At 47.3% G+C, this 12,004-nt stretch overlaps 2 non-coding genes across 2 annotated transcripts in view; both read left to right on the top strand.

Moving 5' to 3' along the window:
• Positions 1–11,024: 11,024 nt before the first annotated feature.
• Positions 11,025–11,179, top strand: LOC131270142 (5.8S ribosomal RNA). The gene has a single exon (XR_009179271.1). It is a non-coding gene; the product is annotated as a 5.8S ribosomal RNA (ribosomal RNA).
• Positions 11,180–11,666: 487 nt separating this feature from the next.
• LOC131270149 (large subunit ribosomal RNA) overlaps positions 11,667–12,004 on the top strand; it is a 4,085-nt gene continuing 3,747 nt past the window's right edge. The window contains exon 1 of the ribosomal RNA XR_009179278.1: positions 11,667–12,004. This exon is cut by the window's right edge and continues 3,747 nt beyond it. This is a non-coding gene — a ribosomal RNA (large subunit ribosomal RNA).

Consider the following 12,004-nt stretch of genomic DNA (forward strand, 5'->3'; position numbering starts at 1 on the left):
CAAGTCAGATGGCCTAAGTCAATAGAACAAGTGACCTAGGCAAAGTTGTATGGCGCTGAGGACCCTGAAAAATCTGGTTAGTGTAGTTTAGACAGGGTAGGTTTTTGGGTCGGCCGAACCCCCTTATTTTGGGTTTTGGCCTCATCAAGAAGCTACACCTAGGCAAACTGCCTAGGGTGAAAGTGCGAAGACCAATCGAATAGTAAGACAAGTTTTGACCGATCGCCCTAGGCAAGCTTGTATGAAGAAAGGGACCCTAAGGGTCATATGGAAATACATGAAAAATCGGCTAAGTCCCAAAATTGGGATGTCAGAACTACACTAAAAAGTTACCACATCAAGCAAGGCAAACTACCTAGGTGAACCCTAGCAAGAAACACGGACCAAGTCAGATGGCCTAAGTCAAGAGTGCAAGTGACCTAGGCAAAGTTATATGACGGTGAGGACCCTGAAAAATCTGGTTAGTGTAGTTTAGACAGGGGAGGTTTTTGGGTCGGCTGAACCTCCTTATTTTGGGTTTTGACCTCCTCAAGAAGCTACACCTAGGCAAACTGCCTAGGGTGAAAGTGCGAAGACCAATCGAATAGTAAGACAAGTTTTGACCGATCGCCCTAGGCAAGCTTGTATGAAGAAAGGGACCCTATGGGTCATATGGAAATACATGAAAAATCGGCTAAGTCCCAAAATTGGGATGTCTGAACTACACTAAAAAGTTACCACATCAAGCAAGGCAAAGTACCTAGGTGAACCCTAGCAAGAAACACGGACCAAGTCAGATGGCCTAAGTCAAGAGAACAAGTGACCTAGGCAAAGTTGTATGACGGTGAGGACCCTGAAAAATCTGGTTAGTGTAGTTTAGACAGGGGAGGTTTTTGGGTCGGCTGAACCTCCTTATTTTGGGTTTTGACCTCCTCAAGAAGCTACACCTAGGCAAACTGCCTAGGGTGAAAGTGCGAAGACCAATCGAATAGTAAGACAAGTTTTGACCGATCGCCCTAGGCAAGCTTGTATGAAGAAAGGGACCCTATGGGTCATATGGAAATACATGAAAAATCGGCTAAGTCCCAAAATTGGGATGTCTGAACTACACTAAAAAGTTACCACAGCAAGCAAGGCAAAGTACCTAGGTGAACCCTAGGAAGAAACACGGACCAAGTCAGATGGCCTAAGTCAAGAGTACAAGTGACCTAGGCAAAGTTGTATGGCGCTGAGGACCCTGAAAAATCGGGTTAGTGTAGTTCAGACAGGGGAGGTTTCTGGGTCGGCTGAACCTCCTTATTTCGGGTTTTGGCCTCCTCAAGAAGACAGACCTAGGCAAACTGCCTAGGGTGAAAGTGCGAAGACCAATCGAATAGTAAGACAAGTTTTGACCGATCGCCCTAGGCAAGCTTGTATGAAGAAAGGGACCCTATGGGTCATATGGAAATACATGAAAAATCGGCTAAGTCCCAAAATTGGGATGTCTGAACTACACTAAAAAGTTACCACATCAAGCAAGGCAAAGTACCTAGGTGAACCCTAGGAAGAAACACGGACCAAGTCAGATGGCCTAAGTCAAGAGTACAAGTGACCTAGGCAAAGTTGTATGGCGCTGAGGACCCTGAAAAATCGGGTTAGTGTAGTTCAGACAGGGGAGGTTTCTGGGTTGGCTGAACCTCCTTATTTCGGGTTTTGGCCTCCTCAAGAAGACAGACCTAGGCAAACTGCCTAGGGTGAAAGTGCGAAGACCAATCGAATAGTAAGACAAGTTTTGACCGATCGCCCTAGGCAAGCTTGTATGAAGAAAGGGACCCTATGGGTCATATGGAAATATACGAAAAATCGGCTAAGTCCCGAAATTGGGATGTCTGAACTACACTAAAAAGTTACCACATCAAGCAAGGCAAAGTACCTAGGTGAACCCTAGGAAGAAACACGGACCAAGTCAGATGGCCTAAGTCAAGAGTACAAGTGACCTAGGCAAAGTTGTATGGCGCTAAGGACCATGAAAAATCGGGTTAGTGTAGTTAAGACAGGGGAGGTTTCAGGGTCGGCTGGACCTCCTTATTTCGGGTTTTGGCCTCCTCAAGAAGACAGACCTAGGCGAACTGCCTAGGGTGAAAGTGCGAAGACCAATCGAATAGTAAGACAAGTTTTGACCGATCGCCCTAGGCAAGCTTGTATGAAGAAAGGGACCCTATGGGTCATATGGAAATACATGAAAAATCGGCTAAGTCTTAAAATTAGGATGTCTGAACTACACTAAAAAGTTACCACATCAAGCAAGGCAAAGTACCTAGGTGAACCCTAGGAAGAAACACGGACCAAGTCGGATGGCCTAAGTCAAGAGTACAAGTGACCTAGGCAAAGTTGTATGGCGCTGAGGACCCTGAAAAATCGGGTTAGTGTAGTTCAGACAGGGGAGGTTTCAGGGTCGGCCGAACCTCCTTATTTCGGGTTTTGGCCTCCTCAAGAAGACAGACCTAGGCGAACTGCCTAGGGTGAAAGTGCGAAGACCAATCGAATAGTAAGACAAGTTTTGACCGATCGCCCTAGGCAAGCTTGTATGAAGAAAGGGACCCTATGGGTCATATGGAAATATACGAAAAATCGGCTAAGTCCCAAAATTGGGATGTCAGAACTACACTATAAAGTTACCACATTAGCAAGGCAGACTTGTATGAAGAACGGGACCCTGGTGAAAGTAGCAAATATCCCAAACCGAACATGAATATTATACACACAAGAGTACGAACATAAAGGAACACGGACCAAGCGTACCGAGAGAATCGGTACTATAGAACCCTCGTGGTTCTACACAAAGACTTTATGTTAGGGGTTCAAGCCCCATAGTACTCAAACGGTGACAGTAGCAAATATCCCAAAACGAACGTGAATCTTATTCACAAGAGTACGAACATAAAGGAACACGGACCAAGCGTACCGAGAGAATCGGTACTATAGAGCCCTCGTGGTTCTACACAAAGACTTTATGTTCGGGGTTCACACCCCAAATCGAACGTGGAATTTACTTTCTGATGGTCATGCGGTCGTCCAAAGGGGTCTAGTATCCTGGGATGACAAGCATCACGGGCACAGCTCGTATCAAAACAGTCGAAGAGGCCCGCGAAAGCTTGCTTTCCATGGCTATGCGATGCACAAATTGAGTTTACTCACCGTAGTATAAAACGAACGAACCGAACCTATCCGAGTAGGGATAATGGGCGCAGTAACATACTTCTGTGACCCAGCGAGAGTTGAACGAGGTGACATGAACTGTCAGTGGCTTATATCAGATGGGATACATACATGAGATTGCTTTCAAATCTACACTCGAAAACCTAACCAAGTAAAAGCGAACGTGGGGAGGATTCGAAACTGGTAACGAAATCTTAAGCTGGAAAGAGTCATCACTATGGATACATATTATGCGAAACCAATCAAGTGCTCATTACTGATCCAAAACCGAAGAGCACTAGTGAACACCTTATTCTCACCCTAGTTCACATCCAAGTGATCGACCACGTGTGTGAAGCAAAGACCAATCGAATTCCTCAATGGACCGAACACTATGAACAAATGGCCAAAAACGTTATAACTATCCAAACATCCTACTATCTAGCGAAAGTCATCACGATGGAACCATACCATGATCTTTAACCTATAGCGCTCACCATATTCCTACCCAGAGTGCAAGTGAACAGATTGCCCACCCGTACCCAGTTCACAACCACGTGATCGACTAACATACCGAGGTTACCACAAGTCAAAGTTATACGTTTACAAGCGCAAGACCAATCGAAAACCCCGAAAGCAATCTCGACCCAAAATGTATTATCCGTGAGTGTAGTCGAGTCTCGTACTCGTCATCTGTAATCGTCGGATAGAATATCCAGTACACGGTTGTCTTTCCAAATGAAATCTACATACAGAACTCGCTCTTGGCAAATGGGTGGCATTGGCGCAATCAGGAGCGAGTTCCCGTCCGGGTGCCAAGTGATTGGCAAATGTCTGGGGGAAAGCAACCATATGTTGATTTGTCTGTTAGTGTACTGGGTGTTTGAGGTATGTAGTATCCACGCTTGGTTGGGTGTGTCAGAGGACCATGGATGCGTTCACAACCCCAATTGGGGTACATCGGGAATGATTTTGTGGAACCGATGTGCCCGGCACACACTAAGTTTTGTTGCAAGTTAATAGTGTGCCATGTCCGGGGGGGTTGTGATTAAACTCTGGTGAATTGCGTACTGTGGTGATTGGGGTATGAAAGCCCCGCAGTTGCAATGATCGGACGCGCCTAGCGTGTCCTTTAGTTGATGGTAGGGAAATGAAGGCCCTTGTCAGCTCACCTAAGTATTCATGGAAGTTTGGCATAAGGTCGCTGTGGTAGGGGTATGAAGGCCCCGTCAGCGCATGCACAATCGGGCGCACGAGCGCTTAGCGGAGTCGAATGCCGCTCAAGTGCCTGTCCGGTGCATCGGGTGTGTGTGATACGAGGGCAATGAGGTTCGCACGGGGGCTCGCCTCCCGTGTGCTACCGGACTTGACAACATATAGAACGTGGTGTTTGCTCCTCCGGGTGCAATGGGACAATGAACATTCGAACGCAAAGTCGGAATTCTGGTTGATCCTACCAGTAATATACGCTCGTCTCAAAGGTTAAGCCATGCATGTCTAAGTACAAACAGATTTAATGTGAAACCGCATAAGGCTCAGTATAACAGCTATAATTTACGAGATCATCAACCTAGTTACTTGGATAACTGTGGAAAATCTAGAGCTAATACATGCAACATGCCAGGACCCTCGCGGGAACTGGTGCACTTATTAGTCAAACCAATCGCGGGTTCTCCGTGTCATTGAGTTGAAGTCTGGATAATGATGCTGATCGTATGGTCTCGCACCGACGACAGATCTCGCAAATATCTGCCCTATCAACTATGGATGGTAGTATAGAGGACTACCATGGTTGCAACGGGTAACGGGGAATCAGGGTTCGATTCCGGAGAGGGAGCCTGAGAAATGGCTACCACATCCAAGGAAGGCAGCAGGCGCGTAAATTACCCAATCCCGGGACGGGGAGGTAGTGACGAGAAATAACAATATGAAACTCTTTAATGATGTTTCATAATTGGAATGAGTAGAGCATAAATCCTTCTACGAGGATCAAGTGGAGGGCAAGTCTGGTGCCAGCAGCCGCGGTAATTCCAGCTCCACTAGCGTATATTAAAATTGTTGCGGTTAAAACGTTCGAAGTTGATATTTGTCCAACACAGTCCGGCTCCGCCGACCCGGTCAACCCGTGGTCGGTGGGCCAAGTCGGAATCTGGTTGCGACTCAATGGTGTGGTAGGGCACCAAGTCTGTGTCATGGTGTGCCCTTCAACGGGTGCAAGTGTAACATAGAGCTCGACCGCTCACGTTTACCTTGAACAAATTAGAGTGCTTAAAGCAGGGTGCCCAAACGCCCTAGAATAATCTTGCATGGAATAATGGAATACGACCTTGGTCTAATCTTTCATTGGTTTGTACTCAGACCGGAGGTAATGATTAACAGAAGTAGTTGGGGACACTAGTATTACGGCGCGAGAGGTGAAATTCGTAGACCGTCGTAAGACTAACTAAAGCGAAGGCATTTGTCAAGGATGCTTTCTTTAATCAAGAACGAAAGTTAGAGGATCGAAGGCGATTAGATACCGCCCTAGTTCTAACCGTAAACGATGCCAACTAGCAATTGGGAGACGCTACAACCAGGTGCTCTCAGTAGCTTCCGGGAAACCAAAGTCAGGTTCCGGGGGAAGTATGGTTGCAAAGTTGAAACTTAAAGGAATTGACGGAAGGGCACCACAATGAAATGGAGCTTGCGGTTCAATTTGACTCAACACGGGAAAACTTACCAGGTCCGAACTTATGGAGGTGAGACAGATTAATAGCTCTTTCTCAAATTTAAGGGTAGTGGTGCATGGCCGTTCTTAGTTCGTGGATTGATTTGTCTGGTTAATTCCGATAACGAACGTGACTCACATATGCTAACTAGAACGCAGTCAGCGTTAATGCGTCGATGCCGATTGGAACGGGTTAGGACCTTTCGGTGGAGTATGACCTGACACCTTCGCTGTTCGTGTGCGCAAGTGCACTTACGGTACGCTGCTTAGCAGGACAATTTGTGTTTAGCAAAATGAGATCGAGCGATAACAGGTCCGTGATGCCCTTAGATGTTCTGGGCTACACGCGTGCTACAATGTGGGTAGCAGCGTGTCTCCTATTCCGAGAGGAACGGGAAATCACTCAAATACTCACTTAGTAGGGATTATGGATTGCAATGGTCCATATGAACTCGGAACTTCTAGTAAGTGCTGGTCATCAGCCAGCGTTGAATACGTCCCTGCCCTTTGTACACACCGCCCGTCGCTACTACCGATGGATTATTTAGTGAGGTCTTTGGAGATGATCGTTCGCTGGATCCTCGTGAACCGCGTCTGCTTTATCGAAGTTGACCGAACTTGATGATTTAGAGGAAGTAAAAGTCGTAACAAGGTTTCCGTAGGTGAACCTGCGGAAGGATCATTAGTGGCCAAGTGATCCTTCCAGAAGTCCGAACCTGCGGGTTGAGACTTCGGCACAAGTTGCCATATGATAATTGACGAAACACTATAGAAGTCCGAACCTGCGGGTTGAGACTTAGGCACAAGTTGCCATATGAACATTGACGAAACACTATGAAGTCCGAACCTGCGGGTTGAGACTTAGGCACAAGTTGCCTTATACATGACTTCGAACAAATACACAAGTCCGAACCTGCGGGTTGAGACTTAGGCACAAGTTGCCTTATACATGACTTCGAACAAATAAACAAGTCCGAACCTGCGGGTTGAGACTTAGGCACAAGTTGCCATATGAAAGTTGACGAAACACTAACAAGTCCGAACCTGCGGGTTGAGACTTAGGCACACGTTGCCTTACACATGACTTCGAACAAATACACAAGTCCGAACCTGCGGGTTGAGACTTAGGCACAAGTTGCCATATGATAGTTGACGAAACACGTTAGAAGTCCGAACCTGCGGGTTGAGACTTCGGCACAAGTTGCCATATGAACATTGACGAAACACTATGAAGTCCGAACCTGCGGGTTGAGACTTAGGCACAAGTTGCCTTATATATAACTTCGAACAAATACACAAGTCCGAACCTGCGGGTTGAGACTTAGGCACAAGTTGCCTTATATATAACTTCGAACAAATACACAAGTCCGAACCTGCGGGTTGAGACTTAGGCACAAGTTGCCTTATACATACATTGGCCAAATAAACAGAAGTCCGAACCTGCGGGTTGAGACTTAATGCGATCTAGATACCAAGTTGACATCCAATACCTGTTGAGCAAAACCAAAGATTCCCTGTTCTCGAATGATTACACTATATAACAGGGAATCATGAAGAAATCAAGCAAGCGTGAAACAAAGTCATCACTTGGGCATGCTCGATAGCCAACCACATGACCTTAACCTAAGAGAGCATGCAAACCACATGATACCTATAAACGATTAACCCGCCCTAGTTCAATCGTTCACCAAGTGATGACTTCAGTATGGCTAAGAGAAAAACTTTTGAATGGGAAAAACTCTAAGTCCGAACCTCCGGGTTGAGACTTCCGCGTCGGAGGTGGGCGCACCTCCTATCCGAAAGATGGTGAATCAGGGGTGTTCGATCAGCAATGGTCGGATGCCCCGTCGTAGTCCAACTATGACAATCCAAGTCAAGACCTCCGGGTTGAGACTTCCGCGTCCGGAGGTACGCGTACCGCCTACCCGAAAGATGGTGAATCAGGGGTGTTCGATCAGCAATGGTCGGATGCCCCGTCGTAGTCCAACTATGACAATCAAAGTCAAGACCTCCGGGTTGAGACTTCCGCGTCCGGAGGTACGCGTACCGCCTACCCGAAAGATGGTGTGCTTCTGGGGTATTCGATGAGTCGGATACCCCGTCGTAGTCCAACTATGACAATACAAAGTCAAGACCTCCGGGTTGAGACTTCCGCGTCCGGAGGTACGCGTACCGCCTACCCGAAAGATGGTGTGCTTCTGGGGTATTCGATGAGTCGGATACCCCGTCGTAGTCCAACTATGACAATCAAAGTCAAGACCTCCGGGTTGAGACTTTCTAAGAGTACAAGCATAAAGGAACACGGACCAAGCCGTACCGAGAGAATCGGTACTAGAGCCCTTGTGGTTCTACATTGAGAGAGCCCTCGTGGTTCTCATTAGGGGCTTTATGCAAGAAGTACTCAATACTGTGGTGTGAAGTATAAAGTATAGAGTCCTCCACTGGTCCACGCTGCTCCGGCGGTCCTGGGTAAGATAGTTCATTCTAGCTTGCCCTATGTGGAAGAGGACTCAATACCCTACCTGTTGAGCTTGAAACAAAGTCATCACTTGGGCATGCTCATATTGCCATACACAATTACATTATATTCGAATGAGCATGCAAGCGACCCTATATAGACCGAACCAAAACGATAGATACCGCCGTAGTTCACCCCCACCAAGTGATGACTTCAGTATGGCTAGTGTGTGAAGTATAAAGTATAGTCCTCATCTGGTCCACGCTGCTTTGCAGTCCTGGGTAAGATAGTTAATTCTAGCTTGCCCTATGTGGAAGAGGACACAATACTTAATACTGTGGTGTAATGGACAAGGTATAGTCCTCCACTGGTCCACGCTGCTCCGGCGGTCCTGGGTAAGATAGTTCATTCTAGCTTGCCCTATGTGGAAGAGGACTCAATACCCTACCTGTTGAGCTTGAAACAAAGTCATCACTTGGGCATGCTCATATTGCCATACAATATTCCATTATCTACTAATGAGCATGCAGCTATATGATTATAACCTGTAAACGATTACCCCGCCGTAGTTCAGCGCTTCAACCAAGTGATGACTTCAGTATGGCTAGTGTGTGAAGTATAAAGTATAGTCCTCCCCTGGTCCACACTGCTTCGGCGGTCCTGGGTAAGATAGTTAGTTCTAGCTTGCCCTATGGTGGAAGAGGACACCATACTTAATACTGTGGTGTAATGAACAAAGTATAGTCCTCCACTGGTCCACGCTGCTCCGGCGGTCCTGGGTAAGATAGTTAATTCTAGCTTGCCCTATGTGGAAGAGGGCATACAAGACAAAGTATAGTTCTCCCCTGGTCCACGCTGCTTCGGCGGTCCTGGGTAAGATAGTTAATTCTAGCTTGCCCTATGTGGAAGAGAGCATACATGAACCAAGAACGAAGGTTATGATCGAGGAATGATTCGACAACTAACCGATGGTATGAAATGTGAAGAATTCAAGCAAGCACACAATCAAGTCATCACTTGGGCATGCTCGATAGCCAACCCTATGACATTAACCTAGTAGAGCATGCGAAAACCAATATATATGTAAACGATGCCCCTCCCTAGTTCAGCGCTTCAACCAAGTGATGACTTCAGAATGGCTAAATCAAATCGGTTCAAAACATACCATCGGTACCCTATTGAAACACACAAGTCGATATCAAACCTCATGATTGTGTAGTCCTCCACTGGTCCACACTGCTCCGGCGGTCCTGGGTAAGATAGTTCATTCTAGCTTGCCCTATGTGGAAGAGGGCACATTACTCAATACTGTGGTGTTATGAACAAAGTATAGTCCTCCACTGGTCCACGCTGCTTCGGCGGTCCTGGGTAAGATAGTTAGTTCTAGCTTGCCCTATGTGGAAGAGGGCATACAAGACAAAGTATAGTTCTCCCCTGGTCCACGCTGCTTCGGCGGTCCTGGGTAAGATAGTTAATTCTAGCTTGCCCTATGTGGAAGAGAGCATACATGAACCAAGAACGAAGGTTATGATCGAGGAATGATTCGACAACTAACCGATGGTATGAAATGTGAAGAATTCAAGCAAGCACACAATCAAGTCATCACTTGGGCATGCTCGATAGCCAACCTCATGACATTAACCTAGTAGAGCATGCGAAAACCAATATATATGTAAACGATGCCTCCCTAGTTCAGCGCTTCAACCAAGTGATGACTTCAGAATGGCTAAATCAAATCGGTTCAAACCATACCATCGGTATCCTATTGAAACACACAAGTCGATATCAAACCTCATGATTGTGTAGTCCTCCACTGGTCCACGCCGCTTCGGCCGTCCTGGGTAAAATGGAACATTCCAGCTTGCCCTATGTGGAAGAGGGCACATTACTCAATACTGTGGTGTGAAGTATAAAGTTCAGTTCTCCCCTGGTCCACGCTGCTTCGGCGGTCCTGGGTAAGATAGTTCATTCTAGCTTGCCCTATGTGGAAGAGGACACTTCATACTTCGTCTCTAAGCGGCGGCTTGACTCCTCCCTACGGGGAACGGGTTTACGCGCACAGCGGCGGCTTACGCACTATGGCAGTCATGGATGCCTTACGTTTCTATGAAAAGTGTGTTCCTCCCCTGGTCCACGCTGCTTCGGCAGTCCTGGGTAAGATAGTTAGTTCTAGCTTGCCCTATGTGGAAGAGGACACGTAGACTTACTGTGGTGTGAAGTATAAAGTTCAGTTCTCCCCTGGTCCACGCCGCTTCGGCCGTCCTGGGTAAAATGGATTCATCCAGCTTGCCCTATGTGGAATGAGGACACTTTATGCTTCGTCTCTAAGCGGCGGCTTGCTCCTCCCTACGGGGAACGGGTATACGCGCACAGCGGCGGCTTACGTTATGGCAGTCATGGATGCCTTACGTTTCCATGAAAAGTGTGTTCCTCCCCTGGTCCACGCTGCTTCGGCAGTCCTGGGTAAGATAGTTAGTTCTAGCTTGCCCTATGTGGAAGAGGACACGTAGACTTACTGTGGTGTGAAGTATAAGGTTCAGTTCTCCCCTGGTCCACGCCGCTTCGGCCGTCCTGGGTAAAATGGATTCATCCAGCTTGCCCTATGTGGAATGAGGACACTTTATGCTTCGTCTCTAAGCGGCGGCTTGCTCCTCCCTACGGGGAACGGGTATACGCGCACAGCGGCGGCTTACGCAAGTTAGTCACCCTCGGCAGTGGATCACTCGGCTCATGGATCGATGAAGACCGCAGCTAACTGCGCGTCATAATGTGAACTGCAGGACACATGAACATTGATAAGTTGAACGCATATTGCACGTCGTGGGAACCTACCATGATGTACAGATGACTGAGCGCTTATATTTGAGAAATGTATCGCATACATTTAACTACGCCGTGACACCCGTCACGAGACGTGCACCATGATGTTAACTAGGGTCGCGACGACCCGCTAGCATTAAAGAACCCGTGGTTTACAATATACTGGCATTGGAATTCGAAGTATTTAGAGCGTCCGTGTTCCCGCGTGAGGCGGAAGTACGAGGAGAAGGCGTGCTTGTGGTGTCTGTGGTGGTGTTTACTGATGTCTAGCTTCAGCTTATTTATTTATTTAAATAGAAGCGAAGATGTCAAAGTAGCGTCGAAGCAGCAGCGGTAGCACAAATGATTCAAGTATGGAAGTTGACCAAAGGAACACAAACAAACTAGCGTATGGGCAATGGAAGGTATCAGTGAGTTAAACCACACGCGGGCTAACAGCCCGTTAACCGAGTCCAACGGTACATATTGGACATTGAAACAAAGTAGTCGCAAGCCAGATGTGACGATAACAACCGCAAGGTACATAAGCCTCAGTTCATGTGTGACAACCCCCTGAATTTAAGCATATTAATAAGGGGAGGAAAAGAAACCAACCGGGATTCCCTGAGTAGCTGCGAGCGAAACGGGAGAAGCTCAGCACGTAGGGGTGGCGGCCTGTCCGTCTATCCGATTCCGTGTACTGGTGCGTCTCACTATCCGTCATCTTAGCGCTTTTCAAGTCCAACTTGAATGTGGCTCAGAACCCATAGAGGGTGATAGGCCCGTAGAACAGCGCCCGTTGGATGATGGACCGAGCGTACCATGGAGTCGTGTTGCTTGATAGTGCAGCACTAAGTGGGAGGTAAACTCCTTCTAAAGCTAAA

This window comes from Anopheles coustani (assembly GCF_943734705.1).
Source record: "Anopheles coustani chromosome X unlocalized genomic scaffold, idAnoCousDA_361_x.2 X_unloc_15, whole genome shotgun sequence".
Lineage (NCBI taxonomy): Eukaryota > Metazoa > Arthropoda > Insecta > Diptera > Culicidae > Anopheles > Anopheles coustani.